This window comes from Aythya fuligula, chromosome 5, assembly GCF_009819795.1.
Source record: "Aythya fuligula isolate bAytFul2 chromosome 5, bAytFul2.pri, whole genome shotgun sequence".
NCBI classification, from domain to species: Eukaryota; Metazoa; Chordata; class Aves; order Anseriformes; family Anatidae; genus Aythya; species Aythya fuligula.
Window position 1 is genome coordinate 60,562,684 of NC_045563.1, and position 26,608 is coordinate 60,589,291.

The 26,608-nt window shown below is 43.6% G+C and overlaps 1 protein-coding gene across 2 annotated transcripts in view; it reads left to right on the forward strand.

Moving 5' to 3' along the window:
- The first annotated feature begins 6,135 nt into the window (after positions 1 to 6,135).
- SOX6 (SRY-box transcription factor 6) overlaps positions 6,136 to 26,608 on the forward strand; it is a 386,149-nt gene continuing 365,676 nt past the window's right edge. The window contains exon 1 of one of the 2 annotated variants that reach the window (XM_032188152.1): positions 6,136 to 6,249. The gene's annotated coding sequence lies outside the window, so the exon portion shown is untranslated. Of the gene's footprint in view, positions 6,250 to 10,660; positions 10,719 to 26,608 lie in introns of those variants that run through there. The other variant, XM_032188151.1, reaches the window with a different exon arrangement.

Consider the following 26,608-nt stretch of genomic DNA (forward strand, 5'->3'; position numbering starts at 1 on the left):
ACCATCCACAAACCATCTTTTAGCATCTTATAAACCAGCATGTAAAATAGCTTTGTAAACATCTGCTTTTCATTGTTAATTGTCAGGGAAAACTAGAGATTTAAATGCTTTTGTAGCATTCCTTAATCCTATCAGAAAGGATAGCTCTAGATGCTTCTCCTTTCTCGCTTCAGATAGCTTCTTTAGGCTGCTTTTTTTTTTTTTTTCTTTTGCTTTCCTTTTTTTTTTTTTCTTTCTTTGGTTTTGTTTTCAATATTGGTAGTTTCCATCTACTTACAAACAGCTTGTTTCATGTCTCAGTTTGAAAGGTCTTGCATATTCTACTCCATGTGGCAACTCCGTAAATTTAAACAAAATATACTGTGTAATTATTGATTACTGTGTAAAACGTGTTGAAAACCTACATTCTTTCTCACTAGGATCTGCTCAGCATTTTCTTTCATGTATAAACTATTGGATTAGGTATTGTATCTTATATATGCAATACAAAACCAAGACTATATGCTGATGCTTTCCTGTAACAGTAAAAAAAATAAAAATTAAAAAAAAAATCATACCACTAAAACACAATTATTTAAAAAAAAAAAAAAAAGCAAAACAACAACAACAAAAAAACATTGCCTTTATTTTGGTTAGCTTTTCTGTTCTAATAATCAAGTCATTAATGTCAGTTGAGTGTGTCTGGCAATAATTTACTTAAGGTAGCATTCATAACACACAGTAGCTGCATTATACAGGAAAAATAAATCTATTCATGTTACATTTCCTACCTTTAAAGCTTTTTTTTTTTTTATTATTATTATTGTATTTGGTTCTGGATTTGTAACATTTGACTTTTTGCTTCTTACACACATAAAGGGACCATTCATGGTTTAAAACTATTTAATATTTTATATTTCTTAGAGGAATAAATCTTTTTTTTTTTTCTTATTTTGTCAAATCTGCTTCATTGGGAAATGATACTATTTTCAATTAGAGTTTGAATGTTTCTGTCTTTTCTCTTTTAACTTCAGTGGTTTTGAAGTGAAAGTCTACTAGTCTACATAACTAGTTTCTCCAGCTATGTGCTGAATTACAGTTTTAACAATATTTAGATTTCTTCCTGTTTTCTTAACTAAATAATAGTTTAAGGGAACTGTTACCTATTCATATTTTTATTCCTGCTTTTCCATATTTACTTCAATAACTTCTTAAAAAAAAAATTGTTACACAGACCTCAGCATCACTGCATGTAAAAATAATTGAAATGACATATTGTTGCAGTTTCTATGACAACCATATCATGATGGCGATGCTCTCAAAAATTTATAAACTGCGATTTCAACTATGCTAATACTGAGCAGAGTTAACATTTATTTACTTAGTATTCTTGTTAGAATTAAGATGTCAATACTTCATTAAATAAAAGAGAGAACAAGGTGTATTTTGGTGTTTTTCGTTTGCTTGATGTTGGTGTTTTTGTAAAGGAGTTCTAATTTTTATAAGAACATTTAAAAAAATTGAACTGTACTATATGCAATGCTGATGAAGAGCTTATGCAATCAGACAAAGAAAATATATATCATCAGTCACAAACTTTTAAATACGACATTCCAAAATAACTCCTACACCGTAATCCACCTTAATTGAGTTACAAATAGCCTTGTTTTGCTAGTGGATTATTTAAAGCCCATTTATTCCTAGTTCTTTTGTCTTAGATGCTAAACCACAAATGTTTGTGACACGAGAGTACCGATTCACTTTCATAAATAAAGTCACAAGCATAAGAGTCTGTATGACCAGGCACAGAATTATAAACCGCCTTAAAATATCTGCGGAGATTACCACTTTATTTTATTGTAAATGTTAAAAAGCTTTTGCCTGGTAGCTTGAATTATTTTTTCCGTATTAAATACATACCTTCAGTATAATCATGCTATTCCATCAATCCGCAGGCTTTTCAGAAGTTAGCTGATTTTAACAGTTTGACAGGGAACTCTATTACTCAGGCAACACTCACATTGGAATCAATGAGTGTTTTACTTGAGTAAAAAATTTAGGACCAATGTAAGATGCCTTATTCAAGTTACTTCATAATTACGGACTGCAGTGACTTAAAAAATAGTGAGTTTTGCTCTAAAAACATAGTTATTTTATTCAGTTTAACTTACACATATTAAAAAAGTGTGTTTTATATTCCAAATTCATGATTCTCGTGTAGAAGACTTATTGATCATTGATTCAAATAGGAAATAAAACACCTTTCTCTTCCAGTCATTTGTCTTAGGAAGATTCCAAAGCAGTCAAGTCACATTTACTTTACTTCAGTCTTAAATTTGATATTATGTTGGAGAAAAAAATCATATAATTGAATGTTCACATATGTTGAGATCATGTCGCATTTTAGTTTTTAACAGTCTGAATAGTTTCAGCAGTTTCTGCCCAGTGGTCCCAGTTCAGTAAGCTATATTTAAACATGTTTTGAAAGATTTATACAGTGCTTTGCTTCTTAGTCAACTTTGGTGCGAGAAGTTCCTACTGCCTATTTTGGTTAGAAAATGTGAGGTGTTCTTAGGGGTGATCAAAGAGAGGAGACAGCCATAGTGCCCATTCAGAGTGCCACCAGCTTCATAAGCTTTGTGCAAAATGGGACCGTCCAAAAAAGCTTCGTACCCCCAAATTTCTTTGTAGGCATTTTCACCTTTTTTCTTGATATTCTCTAAACCATTTATCCATTTTGGCGTGGTCATCTTGATCCTCGTGACCAGAAGCATGCCCTTCACATGCACAGCATTTGGGCTTGTGGGTGAAACAATTGACAGTGACACAGGCCTACAAGTTTAGGCTGGATTATCACAAAATCACGGGAACATCTTAAAACCGATGCAGTTTAGAAGTGCACGGCAGTAGTGATATAAAATACAAAATCATTGGCCTACCCTGAGCACTTTTATTTCTGTTCATGCGGCATACGTATGTGGCTTAGTGGCAATGCATTTGTTTGTCATGTGGGCCAGGTCAAAGACAGCTTTGTGTATTTATTCTGGCCTTCGGGGTTTTTTGGTTTTTACATAGTATCTTGTTTGTAACATGTTAGTTAGGTCAGGAACTTTAAAAATTGTGCTCTGTTGTTGGGATTTTTTTTTTTTTTGATGTACAAAACAAAAATAAACTGATAGGTACAGTGCTATACTATAGATTTTATACCTCTCCAGCTGAATTCCAGCAGGCACCGTCAGGATGGGACGTAGCCAGTAAGGAGAAGAAAAGCCCCGTGGTGCACTGATAACCCCTTACAGTAGCCCGCAGGGACTGCAGTAATCACGGTGAGCCAAGGCTTCTCTGTGAATGAGATTCTAGGGAAAAATACTCAGCAGCCTGCGCATTCGTATCGTGACCTACGATTTGCTCGGGGCTGTAATACAAAATAGGAGCAGCGTGGGCTGTAAGGCGTCTTGTAGCGTGCGTGCCCTCCCAGCTCCTCAAACGTGGGGGGCACGGAGGTGCCAATATTTGTCTGTCTGTCCTTCCTCCTTCACGAGGCACAGCCCGTGAGCCTTGAGGCTGGGGACTCTGGTCCAGCAGAGGCCCCCCAGGTGTGTGCTCGGGGAAGAGGTGCCTTCGTGTGACTGCCGTGCTCGCTGCTCGTGTCATCTGTGTGGCCCTGACTTGCTTCTGAAAGGGACTTTTGATGTGATCGTTCACCTTGAAGTGCTTTTTTTCTATGATAACAGCGTTTTGTGGTCATCCTGGTACACTGAGGTGGCAGTAGAAAAATTATCAAGGTGACAACTAGACAAGTCCTGCTGTTAGACTGGGAAGAGCAAATGCTTTTCGGTGGAAGAAGCACCTTCCCCACACAGTTACCTGCACCACTGCTTCTCTTGTTTGACTCCATACCTGCACAGGACCAGCCGTGCAGTCCTCCTATCATTTCTAATCACACCTGAATGTACCTGCCTTTTTTTTTTTTTTTTTTTTTAACTTGTCAGCTTTCTCATGATTCACAGCAGCGCTTGGTTTGCCGGTGCAACTTGTGACCAGGAGTTGGGCGACGGGGCTGGTGCGGGGCGCTGGGCGCTCTCCGGCGCTGGGGGGGCAGCAGCGTCCCCCTGCGGGCAGTGCCCCGGGGGGGTCCCTGCGGGCCCTCAGCTTTTTGGTGTCAGTGGGGACGGCATCACCGTGTCCTGCCGCTCAGCCGCTGCGACGGCTCCCGTGCGCCTGGAGCGTGCCTCAGCCCCCCTGCGCTGAGCCCTGCCACGGCGGGAGGCGCTGTCCGTGGGGCACAGCAGCCCCTTGTTTTTTTTTTTTTTTTTTTTTAAATCCCCTTCTGTTGCAAAAAAAAGAAAAAGAATCAAACGTAGATGATAAGCTTAGGCTCTGACCTGCGAGCACCCGGAGGGCTGGGGAAGCCCCGGCCCCGGGCGAAGCCCCGCACCAGCGGCCGGGGGTGGCGGGGGGCAGCGCAGGGGGATGCGGGGCGGCCGGCTCGGGACAACTCCTCCTTCTCCTTCTCCTTCTCCTTCTCCTTCTCCTTCTCCTTCTCCTTCTCCTTCTCCTTCTCCTTCTCCTTCTCCTTCTCCTTCTCCTTCTCCTTCTCCTTCTCCTTCTCCTTCCATTCCGCCCCCTTTCCTCCCTCCCGCGGCCCCGCGGTGCCGGCAGCGGGCTGTGCGCTGCCTCTCGCTCTGCCGCTGTTTGTTTTGCTTCGCCAAGTGCTAATCCGAGAGCTCCTTGGCAGGCGGTCGCTCTGGCTGCTGTATGTGCGCTGGCCTCACGGTGGCGTTTTAAGCACGTAAACAAAGCCCGAGCGAGCCGAGCGTGTTTTCTAGTTTACCTTTATTAGAATAACAGTTCCGTTAATGTTTTGGAGAAACCAAACCTGCCTGCGATAAGCGGCTCCGGCGGCGGAGATGCGCTGCCCGGCGCCGGGGGAAGGTGCTCGCATCTGCCCGGCCGGCGCGGAGCCGCGCAGAGGTAGAGCGAGAGCGCGCCTCGTCCTGCCGGCCCGCTCTCACCTGGGGCTGTTTTTCTTCCCCTTCTCTCTCCCCTCCCCTAGCCCTAGCCCCCCAGGAGAAGTTTACAAAGAATGTGATTGAGAGCGCAAAGCGGCAGATGCCGACCTTAAACTCCGGCTTGATTTGAGCGTAACGATCTGAGGAGACGCAGCCCTGAGCCGCCGCCCTCATTAATCCCGAAGCATGCCCCTGGGACCCGAGTTCCCCGGCGAGAATAAACCCAATATAGAGTCGTCTTACCTCCGAGCCGGGAGCGCAGCGTTAGAGGTAGGAGAGGGAAGAGCGCGGCTCTCCGCCGGCCCAGCCCGGCCGCTCTGTGGCAGGGCTCCGGCAGCGCTGCCGCCTGCCCGGCTGGGATCCGCTCCCCGCCGTGCTCCCCCCGCCCCCCGGCAGGCAGTCCCCAAACTCAGCCCAGCGCAAATCCCCGAGTCGGGGGCAGCGTTTCGAGTCAGTCCTCGCTGGTGCAAATCCCCCGTGGCTTCTCTCCGCCAGAGCGTGGAACAGAATTGCCGCTTAGCCTGAGTTTTTTTTTTTTTTGTCAGGCTGTCTTGGCAATCTAGGAGCAGGTAAGGCGGCTGCTGGCTGCCAGCGATTCCCGCTGCACTTGCAGAGAGCAGCAGAAGCCGGTGGAAGTGGGAGTGTGGTCTGCTCTTCATTAGGGAGGGGGGAACGGACCCTGGAGGTGATGCGGTGAAACACTTCTACTTCCTCGCATTGTGTTTGTTACAGATCACGGGCGCTGGGCTTTTATAACATTCACTTCAAGCATTCTCAAACCCAAGCGGAATAAGTTCTGATCCTCCCCTTTAGTTTACATTGGGGTTGTCAAAGGATTAAATAAATGAAACTTTATTTGACCGTGGAGTTTACAGACCCTGGGATCCCTGCGCGCTCTGGCCTTATTCTAATTCTATAGCGGTAATTACCCTTCGTTTCTTTAAGTGCAATAGATTTATTGCCTTAGAGACTATGCACAGTTTGATTGAATTATTCATTTTTTTTTCTTTGGTGTAGACTGCATCTGGGGACTGATGTGACGTGTAGATTTTTTTTTTTTTTTTTTTTTTTTTTTCAGGAACAAAGGGAATGTGGAAATGAAAGAGAGAGGGAGAGAGAGGCTGGCAGATGTGATGAGATGCGGTGAAGGTGTATCCAGCTTGGCACTCCCACTCCTCTCTTCTCCTCTCATTGCAGCCCTGGGTGACTCTCAGGCTAACACAAACAGCTTTTCTTCCGCAGCCTGCCCTCTGTCACTGTAAGTACAACAGCCTTCTCTTATCAGCATGCAAATTCCAGCCACTCACTACCTTAGCCTGGTGTTTGCACTTTAGATTTACAGAGGGGACCTTTAAAATGAACTTTCCGAGACAGGAAGGGGTTTTCATATTAAACTTGCTTTTATTTTCTTTGTAAAAGTTTATGTGTTTTTTCCATTTTTCTCTCTCTCTCTCTTTTTTTTTTTTATATATATTTTTTATTTTTTTGGAACGGGGGAGGGGGGGACTGGGGAGGTTGTTGCTGCGGCTTTTTGCTTTACTGTCAAGATGATGCACAGTTTCAAATGAAATTAAAGTCTCCTTGATCCTGTTTCTGCCAGGACAATACACTGTGTTGGCAGATGACGCTCTAAAGAATTCAGAGGTTTTTGTTTTCGGTCAGATCTTTAGCTTTGGGCGTTACAAAATGCAAACGTCCCCTAAATTTTGAGGAGATCGCCAGAGGTTCTGGTTCTAGGGGAGCTCGCATCAGCTGATGGGGCTGCTTGTGAAAAAACGTGCAGTGATATGCTTTTATCTTGTCTGGCAAAACTTTCTCCCAATCGGATGATCAGGCTTTAACTTCTTTTCCTTTAGCTTTCTCTCAGATGCTGTTGATTATTTTGCAAAAGTTTCTCTGAACATCTTTAACATGCCTGTGAAAAGTCTTCATTGTCGGGGAGTGTCAGGAGAGGGAATTTTGAAACGTGCCTGTTAATTGCCCGGCATTAACTGGGGGAGAGAGGGGAGTTTAGAATTGTGTGAATGACTTTTAAGGCGGAATTTCTTGCTCTTGGAATCAAAACTTCAGAGGCTGCTCCACCAACTCTACAGGAGTTGTAGGTTTGTTCATCTGTTTAAAGACGTTAAGTGTAAAACTTAACGCACAGACAGGTTGCTTTGCTTGTTGAACATCGCTTTACTTTTGTGTATTTAATGAGAGAGACGGCGCAAAATGCGCTGACAGCTGCGAACAGGTAAGTGCCCCGACGTGAACTGAGAGGCTCCGATTCCCTCCCGCTGCGGGGACCCGGAGCAGCCCAGCAGCCCCCAACATCTGCCCGCGCTGGCTGCTCTGGCTGTCTTTACCCTTCCTGAAGAAGAAGCTAGAGAAGTAACTTAAAATGCAGTCTAGTCTCTAAGCGCATGGCAACGCTAGAAGTAAAAGCGTTTTCTTGTTTCTCTGCACGTGTGTACGTATCTGCACGGCGGATGTTCCCTTATGCAAACAAAGAGGGAAACGCAATTATTCCTGTGCAGCGCACATACACGCAGATTTGCATACAATGCCCACGGAGTCCTCGTTGTCGACCGCGGAGAAGTTGAAGCGCTCTGGCAGTGTGCGCTGCATCTGGAACTTAATTGATCACACAGGGGAAGCAACAAGCTAGAGAGTATTACTCGCGCTCCGCCTGGGAATGCGGACACATCCCTGCGCTGTCCTGCCCCAGCTGAGTGTCATTCCCTGCACGGGATTTTCGGCAGTGCAGAGGGATGCTCCTCTGATTTGGACCTAGGTGGGCGGTTAATTTTTTTCCTGCTGCCTTAATTATCTCTTGTCCCATTACCGCCTCGTACTTTATAAGTTGTTCGAAGGAGGAGGCTGCATTTGAGGATGTAGGTTTTTTTTTTTTTTTTTTTTTTTTTCTTCTGTTTTTCTTGAAAGAAAAACACTTCCAGCAATAAATTGGTGGGGTAGTGAACTCGGATAGGACGGGTCGCCCTTGTGTTCTGCTTACATTTGCTTCCTTGCAGAACTCTTTTTTTTTTTTTTTGGTGCGCCAAAGCCACTAGTTATGCGTAAAGTCAGGTTGTTTCCTTTACTTGCAGCAGGTCGAAATGTATTACAAGGAAAGTGTTACTGACCTATCGCAGGAATTCTTACAATTAAAGACTAAAAAGGACGTAGCGATATCTGGAAGGGAAGCTGCTTCCTGTTGGTAAATCCATACCTTAGATAACTGCAGCAAGATGAATAGTTTGAATTAGCTGAACGCAGGTGAATACACACTCAGCAGCTGCAGTCGAACAATTTACCCTGTCTCCGAATTACAGGTTTTTAGGATCTTTCATTAAAATTGAAAGAATGCATGGAAATTAGCTGCTATGCCCTCAGCCAGCTAATTTGACGGTAAAGCCTTCCTAGATAAATTTCAAGTTCTGTTTCAAGGTGTTTGTTGCTTGCCGGGTAAGACTCGATTGCTCCTGCTATCGCAGCGGAATCGCCACAAATACTTTATGAACCAGGTCCGTTATTCCACGAGGTTCTGGCTTAAAACTTATTTTCCCTGGACTGGACTAGAGAGGGACGATGGTAGCAAGGCGGAGGCTGCGGTGTGCCCGACTCTCGTCGTGCTTTGAGTTTTACAGCTGGGTAACAAAATGAGATGGAGCCAGAGCAGATGAGTTCTGTGCCATCACGTTGCTGCTCGATTTTCAGCACGTCCTTAGAAAGCAAGGTTCATTTGCGGGAGGGCTGAGCAGACCTCTGGTTCTAACCTATTCCGCACATTTCTACTCCAAGGAGAGGAGGAAAGCGAAATGAGGCTTTCTCCTCGTCTTTTTGGCCTCTATAAGTTAGGAAGCTATTTTAAAATTAAAAAGTTTCTCTGTTACTAACTGTTCCAGGCGCCTTCTGGAAAATGGGGAGAAAGTGCCAAAAATACAGAGATGAATCAACAACTTCTCTCTCTCTCTCATTTTGTGGGCTTGAGGTTGCTTCCCGCACTCCCATCTCAACAACAGTTTAGCCTAGGTGTGAATAATATCAAAAGAGGGAGACGCTGGCTTTGCAGCGCTGTTTGCCCACCTGATCTGCGGGCCCCTGCCAGTTTGAAAGGCTCTTTTATGTTTACCTTTGGCATGTAAAAATACAGGGGAGAGACTTGCTGGGCTTTGCATTACTCCGTGCCTTTGGCTGATTCTCTCCTCAGAGTTTTCCCCGTCTTTCTCCCGGTTTTCCCCCCCCCCCCCCCGCCTCCCCTCCCAATTAGCACTTCCAGAGGAGCGTGAGTTCCTAAAATTGGCGTTCAAGTCCCTGTCTGTTGCCTTTTGCTGAGGGAGAGGGAGCGAGATGTGCGTGGTGCCGCTGCTAAAAGCTCGCCCTGCTTTTAGCGGGTGCCGGTGCCCGTGCCCGGCCCGGGGGTGCCCGTGCCCGGCTTCCCCCGCCCCGGGCCGCCTCCCCGGGGGGATCGGGCTGGCGGCTCCGGCCGCCTCCTCCGTGCTCCCGGAGCCAGGCTCCCCCCTCGGCTGGGATTCACACTTTGTTTCATCCGCTTTTTCCCCCGGGCGGGCTCCTCAGAGCCCCGTTTAGCAGCTGTCAGTCAGCGCTCCTCCAGCGCCTTCCTCCTGCGTCCCCGCCGGCCCCAGCCCGCGTCCTGCGGACCGGCTCCCCCCCACCCCTTACCCCCCCCCCCGCTCCCTTTCTTCTTCTTTTCTTTCTGTCCATCCATCCGTCCGGCTGTCTGTCCGTCCTCTCCTCCTCCTCCTCCTCCTCCTCCGGGAGGCTCGGCGGCGTGTGCCCGCCTCCCTGCCCGGCCGGGGGGCGCCGGGGGGGCCGCGCCGGGAGCTCCTCGCCGCTCGCCCCCCGCAGCCCCGGCCCCGCAGCGGCTCCCCCGGCCGCCCTCCCCTCCCCTCCCCTCCCTCCCCTCCCTCCCCCCTCTTCCGGGCCCCGGCCGCCTCCCCCTCCCCGCCCTCGTCCCCCCCCTCTCCGCCCGGTAACTTTCTGGTACCTTTCCTCACCACTCCGGGCAATCAGTGGTCATTAGAGGAGAGAGGTTTTAGGTTTCATTTGTCTAATAGCAATGTGAGTGGTGATAGCTTCTCGGGGATGCGGCTGGCAGCCTGGGGTGATTTCACTTTCTGTTTTGTGCTCACTTTCTCTGCAGTTGTTGCTTTCCCCGCTCACTCGCTCTGAGCCTCCCTCTCCCTCTCTGCCTTTCCCTCTCTCTCTCTCTCTCTCTCTCTCTCTGTGTTGTCTCATCTTGCCTGTGCTGTCTGGGCGGGGGAGCCCTGCCTCCTTTTGCCTTCCTCAGATCAATGCCCTGGCCACTCACTTTCTGATGTTGCACGACGGGAAATGCTTTGAATACTTACGACATGGCCGCTCACATTGATTGCCAAGATTGACAGCAGTAACCATCGCCTTCACTTGTTTCAGGAGGAAAAAAAAATAATAATGAACCTGATTGTAACCAAATCTCCAGGCAACCCATCCGCAAACTTCTAACGATCGGGATCCTGCACATCCATGGCCCGGAGAAACACCAGCAGACTCTAGTTTTTTTTCTTTTATTTTACCGAATTGCTACCCATTTATTCTCCCTTCCCTCCCCCCTTTCACCTCCCGCTCTCTCTCTCTCTTTTTTTTTTTTTTTTTTTTTTTTTTTAAATGAAAATTACCGAAGCGCGTTGCAAAAAAAAAAAGGAGGCTCTCCCAGTGCTTTGTGCCACACTGGATCCCGAGGAGGTAACCAGGAAAAAAAAGCCCTATTGTGTTGTATACCTGTTGTTTGCTGTGGTGTGTAGTGCTGCGTTGCTTGGTGGCGGCGGTGGTGGTTTAATGGGTTTTCGCTGGATTTATGTCGCTTTGCAGGAGAGAATCCGGTTCCCCCTGCGCTGTCTTTAATGGGTTGTTAGTTGCAATTGAGTAAAGGAGCAGCGTCCGGAGGTAGATGTGTTGTTTAGCTTTTAACGTTGCTGAATTCGCCCCTTCCCCCCGCCTCCCCCTGCACGATTATTTACTTTTGTACCACGAGTTTTTTCTCCCCCCCCCCCCCCCTCCCCCTTTATTTTTTCTTTTTCCCCCTTAGGAAAAAGTAGTTATAGTCTCGTCCCCGGGAGAGTTTCCGGGGCTGTTTGAATCCCGAGGTTTCAGAGACATTAAGGGACCTCAGTGCCTCGAAATCACAACACTTTCTCATCCTCCCCGAGTAGAGTTTATTTTAAAATGTAGTGACAGATCAGCGCTGTATTTTAAGATCACCCACGGCAGGCGAACACATGGTGCTGGGAAGATATTGTACGTAAGGAACTAACACGAGAGGGAGAAAGAGAGAGAGAGAGAGAGGAAAAATAAAATCCGAAATAAATCTTTGCGAGCAGAGCGCTGCTGTCACTGCTCCCAAGTGTTGGCGTGGGCTTCTCTTCGCGGCTCACCCCGAAAGACGCGGGCTGGAGCAAGGCGAGAGGAGCTTAGTGGTGCTTTTCAGTTCTCCGTTAAGTTCGAGGTGGGTGACTGCTTTGAAGTTGGCCACAAATGAGTGCTGTGCGCGGAGCAGGGAACCCTACAAAGCTGCGGGACCCGCCGGCGGCGATGCCGGGTTCGGCCACAGCGGGGCAGTGTCCCGAGGAGCTGCGCTTCTGCGGCGCCGCCTTATCTCTCCAGGCAGGGGGCTCGGATAAAGTTATACGGAAAACTTTAAAATTGATATCGCACCCGAATTCGTGATACACGAGGGAGGAGGGGGGGGGGGAGCAGTCCATCATCGGCGAGCTCTGTTTCCACCCGGAGAAGGGGCGATGGGTGCCGCTTTGTGGCTACGTTCGGCTTGGGATTTCTTGCTGCCGTAGCTCTTTGCCGGAGGTCATGCAAATCGACCTTAAAAGAATGCATAAGCCATAAATTAAAATAAACCCTTAGCCAGAGGCTGATCCATAAGTAGACAATACCTAACCTGGACAAAACGGCTTCCTTTGCGAGCTGAAAAAAAGAATAGTGCCTAAACTAAATGCGAAGTAAGTTCCCAGGAAGTATTTCACTTATTATTATTACTCTTCTTCTTCTTCTTCTTTTAAAACGCAGCAGTGACAGTTGCAAGAGCACAGCGCAGCTGTTTGTAGACAGTGCTGTAGGATCCGAGGAAGGCAAGGTGTGTCTGGCGGAGAGCTTGCTCGTTTCCCGGCTTTCCCTGCCTCCGAAGCTGTTTGTTTTTTGATCGGGGATAAGCAGCCTCTTTAACCGTCTAAGCAATGTAATGTTTTATCTCGAATAACGCTCAAGAGTTTACGAACAGCTCTGGGTTGCCTGCAAATGTCACATGTGCGCACACAAGCTGCGCAAATAGGCGCGGAGTCTCAGGGCTTGTTGTTTTTTCCCGCAGTTTTTGACAATCGTGCCCTTCACGAGCCTGAAAGGACTCATCAGTGGGAGCTAATGAGCGCGCCTCCGCGGCTCGCCCTGGCGCGGGAGGAGCGGGCACCGCTCGTGTAATGCATGCACGGGGGGACCGCCGGCGGCAGCCGGCCGGGGAGGGCAGAGGCACGATGCGAGCAGGAGCAGGGAGCAGGGAGCAGGAGCAGGAGCAGGGAGCAGGTACCGCTCGGCACCGGCTGCCCCTCTGCCCCCGGCTCCCGCTCCGCTGCCTCCCGGCGCTCCCCAGCAGCGCGCAGTTAACCCGCTTTGCAGCAGGGGCTGCGTGCTGCCGCAGAGCAGGGCCTTGAGGTCACTCGGAGGCACTGATCATATCGATTTGATTGCTGGCTTTGCTCTCGGCAGGCCGTTTCGCAGCGCGTTTTTTTTTTTTTTTTCCTTTTCTCTCTGTCTTTCTTTCTTTTTTTTTTTTTTTTTTTTTAAGGACGGGAAGGAGGGAAAGTGGCAACGTGAGGAGACAATTAGTGTTGTGTCTGAGGGTCGGGAGGTTGCGGGGAAAGCCAGCGTGTTGGGAGCCTGGGGACGACAGATTACTTCTGTCCTAGGGGTGTTTCCCAAAAACACAGACGGCGAAACTTTCTGTGATAAAGTAATATATCTTCGCCTGCTGTTTGGAGATAAGGTATATGTTTATTAAGCTAATTTAAATAGCCTGCGGCACATGAGCGGCACTTTGTTCCTGCTGTTTTCTTTTTTCCCTCATTTTAACACTTCTGGTGTTTCCATCTTCAGCACTGCTGCTGATCGTGAGGGCAAGAGAAGAGTTTCATCCAGTCCTCAATAGGATTTCAAGTCCAAAAATTAACGAATTTCCCTTTCTGTATTCGTGTAATGGAGTAATTTTGAAACCTGTTTTGAGACTTCTACTTGACTTGACTTGTTTTATTGACGTGCTTGTGCCCACTCATTTAATTAAGCCATTATACCATAAAGTAAATAATAAGAATGAATGTGAGATATGTGCGTGCAGTCTGCCATTATATACAAATATTTCCCTGGAAAAGACACTTTAAAAACTTTTTCAGCACACCGTGAGCTCTCTGGCAAAATCTCACTGCAGGTTTTTGCTCTGAGCCAGGATATTTCGCGTGTTTCTGTTCTCGCAGTGTTATACGCGCTCTCTACTCGGAATATAAACAGCGAGCGTACCTAGCTGCTCATTCTAGTAAAACTAAGAAATAATCTATTTATAGTGAGTACATTTAAAGGAAAATCATGAGGTCATTTGGAGTATGCTGCAGTTTGAAGTAGCTCGACACCTGGCACAAACCACATACGCGTTTTCTTCAGACTCTGCGCTATCCATAACTTTTCCTTATAATACATTCTTGTGTTAAGTGAGAAAGGCTGTTTGTAAAACAATCCCCTGGCTGGTCCCAGTGTTGGGTGAAGCTGATCCTGTAATGGCATTTTGTTTTGAACAGTTGCTGTAGTTGAAGTTCCCTCATAAGGTAAGGTGGCACTGGGTCTGAAAGGAGGTCCAAATGCCACATTTATAATTAGACTGCCAATTCAGCACATTGTATCTATTGCTATACAGGGATATACTGCTGTGTCTGGTCTCTCAATAGACTGTATTCAGAATTAGCCAATTCAACCGCTTCAACTTCGGAGTCAAATTTAGAATAGGCAATGAGAGAAGGAAAGAAAGAAAACAATAATGCTTTCTTTTTTTTTTCCCTCGGCTAGCTATGAAAAGCCAAAGAATATACGGAAACCGAAGCAGGCGCACACAGCGCCCGGTCCCAAGCGCAGCCGGGCAGCCTCGCCTGCAGCCCGCTCCCAGGCGCGCTCCGCCGGGGGGAGGGGAGGGGAAGGGGAAGGGAAGCGAAGGGAAAGGGAAGGGGAAGGGAAGGGGAAGGGGAGCCCCGGCCGCCCCGCAGCAGCGCCCCGGCCCCCGGCGGCGCCCCCCCGGGCTCCCGGAGCCCCTCGGGGGTTGGGGGGCCCGCGGCACCCCGCGGCTCCCCGCTTCCCCCAAGGCAGCCGGGCTGCGGCTGCTGGCGGCTCCCCGCGCTGCCCCGGCTGTGCTGCGCCTGGCCCCTTGGCTCCTGTCATGCCTCTCGCTTCGCTCCCTGCGATCGGCCCGGCCTCCTCCCCCAGAAGTTTAATTCATTCTGCCATGGGAGTGCGGGAGGCCCGCTGCCCTGCGAGCTCGCATCCTCTGCTCAACGCATTATTTTCTCTCTCCTCCTTCCAGTTCCGCACCGCTTCGGTACTGCTGCGAGACTTCGCTGGGCTGCCTCGAAGCTCGCTTCGTTCCCTGCTGTGTCGTAGGGTGCAAACTAGTGGCATGCCTACTGCACGTAGCGTGAGGGGAGCGAGACGGACGGCTGCCTCCCCCTCCTCCTCACTGCTTCTCTGCTCAACTTCTGTAACGCTTCGCTTCTTTTTTTTTTTTCCCTGCCTAACGTTTACACGCTGATGGAAGCGGGAAGAGGAACAGAGTGGAGCCCGTCTGTTTCCTTCGTTAGGTCATCAGTGCCTGACCTGTAGAAAATAATAACAAATGCCCAAAGTTAGCTGCCTCGCCTGCACGTTGATTTTGTTCCCAAGTGGGCACTGCCAGTGCTTGTTCCCTAGCCAGTGGTTTTTAATACGTGGCCAACAATTGCTAGTGGTCACTTCCAGCTGAACTTCTTTTGCACAGCGGGGAAAAAATCCCTTCAGACATGTTTTTGCATCTTTGATCATATTTTTAGTCGAAAGTATCCGTGTATGTCTGCTGTTCTTAAAGGCCCTGAAATATCTCGTGGTAATAGAGGCCCAGGCTTGGCATGATGATAGCAAAAACAAATATTTTGTTCTCAGTGGGCATTAGAAAGTTTCTTTAGTCACGACCTTATGCCTGCTAAACGCTGTAATCACCTTGGGAGATATCACTTCAGGAAGCATATCCATTAATCTTTTACACTTGGTTTGATTTCCCCCTTAAAAGTGTATGGATCGCACTTAAAAGGCTTCGGTCTATTTATTTATTTATTTAATGGAATAAAAATTACTAAAGAAAGAGAAGCAGCGATGCTCTTTTCTCTATACCCCATACAATGGGGTGATGTATATTTCTCTTTCCATCGTGTGACTTGCAAGATCAGTGGGCTTGTTTGGCAGAGGTGGTGTGTAATGACTAACGTTTTAAAAGTTATGTAAATAGGGGTGTTTGTGTATATATAAGCTATGTCAACTGAAGTGATACAGCGACATATTTTTAAAACATTTCAGTTAATATAGTAAATCAAGGAGACAGGGCTTCGAAACATTTCTACATGATGAACCTGCGAGCGAAGTACCGCTGTATGATGTGTTCGGTAGTTCACATATAGCTTATTCGACAAGTAGCAGCAAAACACAAAGGTGCATGTTTCAAGTTTTTGCCATAGTAGGCTGATTTCTATTTGCCTGTTTTCACTGCCTTTCTGTGTATTTTTTATATATGCATTTTTATTTTTATTTTTAATTTTTATTTTTTGCCTTAAGTAGAACAGCAAGGATGGGAACTTTAGGGGACTTCTTACCAAAACATAGAAACTGAATTTCCTTTTATTTTATATAAGCTATTCAAAAAATTTTAGACGCACAATTCTGTAGCAGTATTTGCTGATGTATCATTGCAAGCTGTGATACCATATTTTAAAAACAACAAAATACGTTAAGATCTTATCACTAGTAAGCCTGTGTACTAGGTTGGTGTGATGTCTATGTGAAATACGTGTATATTTATTTAGATATAGTTCTGTGCAGAAGGGAGAGAGCTGATAGACGGATTTGCTGGAAAGCGGCCGATTTCTACAGTGATAAAACTGGATAATTACATGTTCCCAAAGCCTATTCAGCACAGAAGTAGGTGTTCTTTTAAAACATTATTCTGTGGCAACAACAAATATTTGTGACATCATTGTAAGAGATTTCCTGCCAATTTTTAGTTTACTGTCTTTCAGAAAGTCTAGAGTTCTTTGGCACTGGTGAAACTGCTGCACATACCCATCGTATATTCAAGTATTCAGTGAAGTTTTAAATAATTCTCTTTCAATTAGTACAACAGGAACCTGAAAAATGGATTTTCTCTTAAAGAAACAAGAATCAGTACATAGACATTTCTTTCCTCCTCTTGTATATTTTAAAATCCTCATATCAGCTTTATGTTTACTGTTTTGTCTCCTTAAATTAAGAAGAAAGAAAACAGTAGCATGAGTTTGAAAATCATTGCTTGGAAATTATTTTAATCAAATATTTCTTGAGCTTTGTGAATTGGAAGAGTAATATAAAATTAGATGCATTGGTAAACTAGGTTAATCGGAGTCATCCATTTGTAGTGGAGAATAAATATCAATCAATTGATTTTTTTTTTCTTTTTATTTTTTTTTTGAAGTCGGGTGAAACATTCCATCAAGTTAATGTGTTTAAGAGTATCATATCAGGCACAGACAGGTACTAGAAGTGATAAAAAACAGATAACTTGCAACAAAATGATTTACAGATGGGTCATTATCTTCTGTACAGAGGTTACGCAGATCATATTCTTTATAAAAAGAGAATGTAATTCTGTAGAGCTAGGAGAATTATCTAAATAGGTCTGAATATTTAATGTTTTCTGAGCAACTGGTAGAATTTGTCAAAGCAAAAATTTTCAGCTTTCTTGCAGACAGCATGTTAATATGAAATACGGAGGAGTACTGCTTTTGTATTTTAAATATTCCTTATGTGTTTATTTTACCTATTTGATAAAGCAAAGCTTGGGAAACATTTTGCTTCTTTCCATGTGAACCTCACTGCATACCTTTAAAATATACAGAAACATGTTATGTCCAAATTAAAACAAAAAGGCTGGAAAGTTGCACATTAGGGATTTATTAGATTTTAGGGCCTATTTCATACAGTGAATGCCCAAGCTGCATTTTTTCTATAGGCAGTAAGATGGGAAGTCATTTAAATATCGTCTTCTTTTTTTTTTCTTGAGCGAGACAGAAAGGTGTAGTCAATTGTTTCTCCAGTCTCTGGTAGACTGACATGAGGCAACAGGAAACTCTAAAACCTCAGAGGTGCGTGCAGTATTGATTTGATTCCTAACTGTAAATCCTTCTTATCATTGCTCGAAATATCTAACTTTACACCAATATTATCCATTCTTTTTATAGTGACACCATGCTTAGTAAAAAACTTCTAAGCACTGAGGTCAGGTGTTGAGATTGGATTCTAGTTTATTTTTTATGAATCAGATAAAGATTTCTGTGCATGAGACCGTATGTGAAGATGAGAGAACAAGAACATTTCCATATCAAAGGCAATATATCTGAGGCTGCATAGTAATTAAAATGCAGTGGTTTGGACTCTGTGCACTAGCACTTACGCAGAGCGTTGTTGGGACCTTGTGCAGCATGCAGGCGGTTGTCTCTTGCATACTTCTAGAAATATACTTATAATTTTGTACAAACATTTATGCCAGTCCACACTTTTCTGTGGATAATTTGTATTTCATCCAAACCATTCAAAGTAGAAGTTATTTTTTGAGCAACCCCCTCATTATGGCTTTTGTGCATCAACTATTTTTATTCTGGTTGTTTGTATTTCTTCTTACCAGAATGATGGCTTGTTTATAGTCATTTTTGTGTGTGTGTGTGTGCGCGCGCTTCTCTAAGACCCCTTCCATATACCACTGAAATTTTACTACTTGCTTGAAATATCTTTTATTGGAAACAAAAATGATGATATCTTTCAGATTTACCGAAGATAGCATGATTTCCTATGTACCATACTTTATGGCAAATTAAATGCATGTGCTGGAACGTAATCTTTTTAATGATACGGTATGTATTTACTAATTCCAACTAACTGTTACACAACATAATGAGAATTAATACATTCCTCCAAAGACCCACTGATGGAGTGGGGGGGGGGAATCAGCCAAAAATATTGCAGGGTGCTCCCTATCTGGATACTCTGTTTTGGAATAAATGTGACTTTAATTCCAGAGTAGATCGCCCTGGTGAGGAGCTGTTCCAAAAGGGCTGCTGTTGAATTGTTTACTTCATAAACTGTATTGGTCAGTGTCCCAGTGCGGAGGAGGCAGTAAGTGCTGCAAATTTCCTCATTACTCACAGATACTTGTTCTCCAGAGCGTCTATCTGTTAATGCTCCAGAACTATCGAGGTGAAGCTTTTGGAGTCTTCATATTTAAACAGATGTTTGTACTGTGAAAGTATTGCATTAAGGTAATCACGCAATCTCACCTCATTTTACCTAGTTTTAGATTACATTTGGTGTATGAATACGTGGGTACTTAGAGCTGTGATACCACATTTTCAGATGATGTTCTGCATGCTTTTTACATCTGTATTGTTGTTGTGGATGGGCTTGTTAAACTGAGATCCTGACCATTTGTGGTTAGTAAAAACCCATGGTATTTTTGCACAAGTAGGGGGGTTAACCTCAATGTCATGGCCTAATTCCAGCCAAGATAGGATGTATTTGCCCATCTGCATTCTTCTTATAGTTTTAACCATCTCAGTTAATCCTCATTTCCTCTCCTAAATGCAGTAGAGTAGCGTGCTAAGGACGTTGCTGCATTTTGCCTCCAAAGTACCAAATCCAAATACTGATGTGGAACTAGATAATCATGTTTTGGGAGCTTTCTGAATAAGAAGGGTTTCACATGCCTGACTGGCTTATTGTTATTAGAGTGAACATTTTGAAGGATTTAATACACACAGCGTTTGAATCTTGAGTTATTTAAGAGGAATATTTTAGACACACAGAGACATTCTCAGCAGCCATAAGCCAGTGGAACTCCATTTACTTAAGTTGAAGGGTTCCGTTTTACTCCAGCCATGAGTGCACACCTTAGGACGTGATTGAGTTCCTCCTGAACTCAATCGAAAGATCATTCTGTGACTGTGAAGGGAGGCAGGGGTTGCATCTGACGATATTGCACTGAATCCAGTGTAGAAAGTAACTTGTTTTGGTTTCAGTTAGGGTGGAGTCAGGTTCACCTACATGATGATGTTACGGCTTTCAGCTGACATTAACAGGAATTCATCTCATGTAAACTATGTACTAGATCATCTGTCTCTCCATATCTACTTTTCCAAGCAGGACTTCTGCTATAGTATGTGCAGTGCGTGGGCACTCTGACTGTTGACTTCCTGTAACTGTGGAGGCTGTGGCAATGCATTTTCTTTTTTTCTTTCCATCACAGCTGATTTGTTGAGGGCACACTATCTTCCTTTCATTTTTTTTTTTCCTACTGCTGAGGGACTCATGTAGGTCACTACATTAAGAATGTACTTTACTCAACCTTTACTGCAAGTATATGGTAGGTGTGCACATGACATTTTTTAATGTACACAAGTAGGCATGTTTAGGCATGTTTCAACATATTTTTAGTAGTATTTTTGTTACGGTATCTATATCTATTCTCATAGCTTGCCCAAAATGTCAGTGATGAATTCTAGTAAAACTCTGTCATGCTTTTCTGATTCCATAGGCTTTAGTTCCGTTTATACTGCCTGTTTATGCTATGTCAAAATTATGGTACTTTCGGTATTTCTTTCTGAAAGTAACAGCAGACTCTCTTCATTTGTTCCAAAACAAGTTAGATATGATCAGCTTTTCATCATGATTTCATGGGCCGTAAGGTGGTTAACTGGTGTTGGGTTGGAATGAGGGCTACCTAGGCTGCGAGGAGCAGGTTTAGAGACGTGTAATGAGATGGAAAAATGTGAAACTGAAGAGAGGTCAGGAAAGAAACATATTGCCACCTAATGTTCTAGAAAAAGGAGTAAGGTAAAACTTCTTCCTTTCTGCTGAACAGTAGGACAACAGATTTTTTTTTTTTTTTGTATTTTTCTTAATGGTATTTTTTATGTGTTTTGATTGCTCTTAGAGTACTCCAAGTTACAAAACTGTCAGCATACCTTCCCGAGAGGAAAGGAGCATTCCCATGCTGGAGGATCTGCCTACACTGGGAGTGCTGAGTGGGCAATCCCTTTGATCCCTCAAGGCAGAAGTCTGAGCTAATGCTGGCTATTCTGGTATCTGGGTACCTTGGACTTGGAGAGCAGATGCCCTTCTAATTCAAAGTTGTATATTGTTGCTGCAGATAAATAAATTACAGACTTGCTGTATTCTTCAAAAATGGCTTACACAGTTTGGAGGTAGATTAGATTGTGCTTTTTAATGCCCTTGGACATCTGCACCATATACACAATGCTCCTGGGGGATGGCAAGTTTCAAGCAGCCCCTTTTAGGTGCAGCAGTGTCTGGCTTTTCATCCCTTGCTGCCTCTGTTTGCAAACTCCTACAGGCATGGCCAAGCCATCGCAGGCTCGTCTCTATGCTCACCCACAGTGCTCACCCTCAACTTCCAGGCACAGTGTGAGTATTCAAGCAGTTACATGGGCCTGTCTTTCCAGCTTTGCAGATCTTCCCTCAGCCTTTGCAGAAAGCCTGGAGAAGTCTTTTCTTTCCTTGCTTGTGTTCAAAGCCTTTTCTCATGATTCCACTTTTTTTTTTTTTTTTTTTTCCCTTTACTCAGTGAAAACTCTCCGTATTATTTTAAACATCATTATTGGCTCTAAACGGTAATGATTCAATATGTAATGTTTAATTTAAGAATGTAACAAAAACTCTAATCAGTGATTTTAGTGGAAATAATGCCATGTATTGTATGGGGTGAGTGGGTGTGTCCACTAACAGTTGATATTAAAACACCGTTGCACGACAGGCTGATGGGAATGGGATCAAATTACAGACCTGAGGTCAAGATGATGCCCTAAAAATAAAAGGCTTTGAATCTTTTGAGCGTTATACAGTGTTTCCTCCCACCCCCAGGGAAAGGAAAAAAAAAAAAAAAAAAAAAGGAGGGAGAAGGTAGATGAAAGAAAAATTGAAAAGTAAAAAAGAAAATTGAAGAGTAATTCCTGAAAATTAGGTTTAATTCCTGAATTTCTAATTTATGGAGTCCTGCCTTGGACAGGCTGAATTCAGGTGCAAATGTTAAGGCATAAACTGTTTCTTCTTCTACTTCTGATGTCTTTTATTTAATGAAAGTGACACAGAAATGACTAGGATAACAAACATTAAGAGAAAAACCCAACCCCAAATTGTGTTTGATTACTGTGTTCCTTTTGTGGAAGACTTTCCATTTCATTATTTCAGCGTGGGATGATTAGATAAAGGTGAATACTTGTTTCCCGTCAGACTGTTAAAGCATGGCTCCCACATGATACTTCCTGTCTTTCTTATATTGTCTCTTTAGTATCAATAGCAACTAGATGCAAATCAGCATGGCATCTGCTAGTTTGTTTTCAACTGACCGGGCTAAACAGCAGATATGGAATTTATCACCAGGAGGCTGTGACCTCATCACAGACAAGTGGCATTCCCACAAGTAGGTAATGAAGCACCCCTATTGAGTGTAGCTAAAGTCCAGATCCTCAGTAGAGTTATTACATATTCAATTTAAAAAGCTCTCCCTAACTTTAAAGCTGTCCCTTGATTTTTTTTTTTTTTTTTATATGTTATTTAAAATCCACTTGCTGTTGTGGTTGGAACAGCAGCTGTTGCTGGTCTCTGCTGATGCCACACTGTGCTGAATTGGGCCTTCTTGAGGGTGTGTGGGAGAAAAAGAAGGGATGAAAAAAACAAAGGGAGAGGAAGAGGAGGGGAAGGGATATGAAAGGACAAAGATGGGAGGGAAGAGTGGATGCGTTGAACTGAATAATAACTGTAATTCTCTTACTGCGGTTGAGCGTGCATAGAGAATTTCTAAAATCTGTCTTCTAAAACGCTGTCTTTCAAAGAAGATAGCATGCATTGATCAAAGAAGTCCTCTTTAGTGCTTACTAAAGACTAGGCCCATATTCGTTTTCTGTAGCTCATAAAGTTGTTTGCAACAAATACTTTGAAACGCACATTACATCTCTTTGCTCTCTGAGAAAAGGAAGGTTCAAGTGGATCAGTTTGGTCATTTTTGTATATTTTAGTCAGTCTTGGATGTATACATAAATATTATACTGTATGCATGAAAAGCCTGTGGATAATGAGCACTTTTGTGTTTTCCTTCTAGTAACTGATTGATAGCAAATATTTTTGAAAGACTTCACAAATTCTAAATGGTCGGTATAAATTAGTAATCTGGTACACTTATTGTGGTCTGAATGTTGAATTTGAAATTAAATTGTATTTTATGTTTTTAGAATAGCTGTGAGTAGGAAGCGTGGTAGCTTTTTGATTATGTTAGTAAGGAATGCTTGAGAGTAGTTAAAAGCAAAGCAGAAATGAAATAGGTGCTTTGGAACCCAAAGTAGGTAGTTTCTGTGGATAGGAAAAGAGGGAAAATGTTTGAATGAGAGGAAAGAAGAGGGGAAAAATGGAAGAAAGGGGATGGGGCAAGAAGCAAAGAGAGGAAGCTAGGATGTTTAGGAGCAGACCAGCACTAGTGGATACAGCCTATCAAGGGATATTTAATACCTTCATTTTCTTCTTCACCTCTGCTCTTCCACTTTCCAAGAAACTGAGAAGATATGAACAGCGTTGTTTCTGACACTCACAATAAATGGGGTATTGGTTGAGCTTAGAGTGTGCATAATGACTGAACAGTTGTTGGTAACTGGGATGTGTAAGCTCCAGAACTGGGAATACATTGTTAAATTAAAGGGAAAATTGCTTTTCTGTTTTCTTAGTTTTCTGGGAGACTGTGCAGTTCCTTCATCCATAATACTGCTTTCAGTGAGGGGAATTTTTTGCTCTTCCTGTGATAGACAATTTGTTTAGAAGATGTAGTCCATGGCCTGCAGCCTCCCAGCTGTGCATGTTAGGCTCAGCTGGACCCATGGCACCATGTTTCAATAAGAGATGCAGACTAGCCAGCCAGTTGTGTTGGAGAGGTAACAAACAGGGAACCAGTCTATAAACGAAAGAACTATGAAGCTTCATCATGAGAGGCACTGAGCTACTAAAACTTCCAGAGAAGGGCCTGCAGATCATCCATGTCTCTCCTAAGAGTATCCATGTTTAGTGGGATCGCCTGTTTCTGGGGCTCGATTGGAATTCTTGAGTGTGTAAAAATATGCTGTGATGCATGGCAGCTTCTTTTCTTGGTGAATGCTGTATACCAGGGTTCCCCGTAGTAATCCTCAGTCTAGGTAGAACTGCTAGATCATATCAGTTGACTGTCTGACGAATTTATTCATTTCTACGCCACAATGTAATATAGATGTCCACATGAGGCACAGCAGCCACTACATGAAATACTCTTCCACAGCTTGTTTCAAATCTTGTTTCACACCTGAAGGTGCAAGTGATTCTATTTCCTTTAAGTTTCTCCATGCAAATTCTCACTTGACTAATGTGTCAATATCTTACTAAGCTGGTTGAAAATTTGTATTCTAATAAAATGCCTTTAATTGTGTTTAAAAATATTTGGTATATCTTTTTTTTTTTTTCTTTTTTTCTTTTTTAATGAATATGGTTCTGAAATTAAAAAAAAAAAAAAGGCAGAACAAAACCAACCCTGTTTGCACATAGATAAAAGGCTGTTTTAACATTAGCCATTACTTGTTTGATGTGAGAAATTAATTTATTTGCATTTTGCTCTTCTGCTGTTTTGCTTGGTTGAAAGCGTGCTGTGTGTCAAAGCCAGTTCTCATAGGTCATGCTTGGGCCTCAGTCCCCTCATAGTGAATTCCAGAGCTGTGGCAAAGGCAATCACTGGGAAAGAGATTCTTGTATGCCAAAAGGCACTGACAGCCATGGGCTGCCAGTTCTCTGGTGCTGGAGATATACGAATAACATCAGATATGTGACGAGCATTTTGCTGCTTATTACAATTTTTGTATTAAAATAAATGCCAATGATGAATTGGATAGTTGTCATTTATTCCCAATAATCGAGGCAGTGATGATTCTTGCCATTAAATTCAGCAGCATGTGTTTAGTATTATGTGTTTTTTTTCTCAGCCAGACAAGCTGATGGGCTTTGGTCCATGAGCTTTGGTCCTTTTTTAGGCCTAAGGTAAAACCATTTGGATGTTTTATTGTTGTTGTTGACATCCCCTGTCCCCCCAAACCAAAAGAAAATGCTGCAGCGGAGTACTGGAATGGCTGGTGAGCCCTTGTTCTCCTACTTGTGGTTGTGGAAGAAGGGCAGTTGGAGCTTGTAATCTCTGCATGGTTCAAACCTTGGGAAGGAAGGTTCAGAGTTATTGACTGAGACAGGTAGGAAATTCATTTGCTTGAATTGTTCCAGGTCCAGCTGATAAAACTCAGAGTTTAAGTCCACAAGATACCAAGTGCTCTGGTCCCAGTTCAACACACTATATAAGCACATGCCGAGCTTTAAAGCCCGTGAATAATCTCAGTGGGAATGAGACTATGTATGTGCTTAAAATTCAGCATGTAGTTAAGTACGTTTCTGGATTGGAGCCAACATGCTTAGCACTTTGGAGGACTGAATCCTTATTCACTAGTGGTGGTTTATGTATTTTTTTGGCTTATGAATTTCCACACTGACCTGGTCCTTTGTTTAATGGTCAGCCTTCAACATGGTCAGGATTAAAAACTTCTGGGGCTTGTTTTGTCTAGAAGGCTATGGATAATCTCCAGAGGGAATGGCTCATTTTACATAATTACTGATGCTAAATAAATATGTTCTTTATAATCAACTTACGTTTAATGTGAAATTGCTAAGATTTTTGATCAAGAGACTGGTCTTTGACCCACATTTTATTTCTTCCCTTGTTTAGAACTATGTTGTTTATCTGCAGAAATTAATAATGCCTGTCTACAATTAGTACATCGAATTCTGAAGTTATATTTTGTTTATAATGACTTTTTCTGTTTCCAAGTTCTCATTGCTTCCTACCAGCTTTTTTCTCATTCTGAAAGAATGCATTGCAGGCAGTAATTAGCAGTGGGCTTTATTGGAACTGAGTTCTCCAAGCAGTTCTGTCAGATATTTGGTCTTCTTTCCGAATGCCTGGGCCAAGTAGGGTAGTGATCCTAATTGTCTTCTTCCCCCATTTCCTCACCTGTTCTGCTACAAAGCATCATCTTGGCATTACCTTAATGTTGCTGGAATTAAAGAAGCCAGGGGATCTTTTTCTGTTATGGTCTAATTATTCCCAATTATACTTTTAAAATTTCACCTACCTATGTGGCTATTGTTCTTTCTACATTTATGAGCAAGCATTATAAAGCACCAATTGAACAAATGAAATTAAATATAAATCAGGAAAATCTTAGATGTTTCAGGCAAAGGTAGCGGATGCAGTTTTTCCACAGTAGGAACAAATTTTTTTTTTTTTTTCAGGTCACTGAGGAAAGAGAATTTCATTGTGTCTGTAAAAGTTTTTGCTTGCTCCCATCGAGACAGAATAGGGGTATGGTTAAGTACTATCTTAAACCTTGATTGTTTGTCTTTCTTTTTGTGCTCCATCTTTAAAATAGCTGAGGTAAAGTGTGTGTGTGTATATATTTATATATATATTTATTTATTAGCCTAGGTTAGAGTGTAGAGAGGCATGTTGTTGCACGTTTAGCTGGAGGGACAGAAGAAATCATACTTCTAGGTCTTCCCTGCCTCTCAGCTGAGGTGCAGTAAATGACTGTGAATGCTTCCAATGTCACTGTGTAGCAAAGGGAGTTAAGCAGAAACCACACCTCAAACCATACAGCGTCTTAGCAGAGGGACAGTAGGTTCTAACAGGGAGAGTGGTGACTTCTTGAGCAATTCCAGTGAAATTCATAAGAGGAGGAACAAAATAAGCCCTTCAGGGAGCAGTGGGTGCGATTGCTCATGGCGCCGAACTGGAAGAGAGGAGAACTTGGCACTAACTGTTGTTGTGATGCTGCCATGGACTGATTAGAGACGCATTGCTTTACTCCCAGTCCCTTCTTTGCTCTCTTGTGTAAGCTACTTAGGCTATAAGGTAAGGGCTGTCTCTAACTCAGTGTTTACACCGTGGGTGTTGTATTCAAGTATGTTCTAGGAACAAATACTAGGAGTTGCAAATCTATGAGCATGTTGTTTTTAATGCCATTGTATGAAAACGTGCTTAGAATCCATAAGGAGAACCCACAGGAAGAATCACATTTTCGGTACAGTGTCAGTAAGGTCCAACACGATTAAAGCATTACAGGTTATTTTTGCCAACTACCAGAGATTCATTGAAAGAGAATGCTGATACACAGATACTTTCATGAAGCATTCATTGC